At 49.0% G+C, this 420-nt stretch overlaps 1 long non-coding RNA gene across 1 annotated transcript in view; it reads left to right on the forward strand.

Moving 5' to 3' along the window:
- Positions 1–300: 300 nt before the first annotated feature.
- The window catches only part of LOC103610012, a 25,310-nt gene continuing 25,190 nt past the window's right edge, over positions 301–420 (forward strand). Inside the window, exon 1 of the long non-coding RNA XR_552182.1 lies at positions 301–350. This is a non-coding gene — a long non-coding RNA (uncharacterized LOC103610012). The remainder of the gene's footprint in view (positions 351–420) is intronic.

Raw genomic sequence — 420 nt, forward strand, 5'->3', positions numbered from 1 at the left:
CGGTGGCCGGGTAGCAGAGACAAGCTCAGCCGGGCCAGACCAAGAGGGTGTTTGTGTTTTGGAGGGAGGTTTGCACTTGATTTTACAGACGGTGGGCTGCCAGCAAAGAGCTGTGGGCAGGGAAATGATGGTGGCCACATCTTTGATTGACTGAGCTCTTGACAGCATCATGAAGCCACAGAGAAGTCTGGACATTCAGAATGTGGACATGAGGTCCTGCTATGTGTATTTGTGTTTAAGGTGATGTCGTTTACTTAGAGGTAGGTTTTGGGCTCATTACTGCATCTCACTGTGTGTTTAACAGAGCGGAGTCAACGGACATCGATCTTCCTTCCTCCCCAGCAAGAAAAGTGAGTACATTTGTCCCACCTTGTTGTGCGTCTTCCACTTGCCAGATATTTGGTACTTCCAGCTTTTCTG

The sequence above is a fragment of the Galeopterus variegatus genome, unplaced genomic scaffold (genome assembly GCF_000696425.1).
Source record: "Galeopterus variegatus unplaced genomic scaffold, G_variegatus-3.0.2 Scaffold10465, whole genome shotgun sequence".
Classification (NCBI taxonomy): Eukaryota; Metazoa; Chordata; class Mammalia; order Dermoptera; family Cynocephalidae; genus Galeopterus; species Galeopterus variegatus.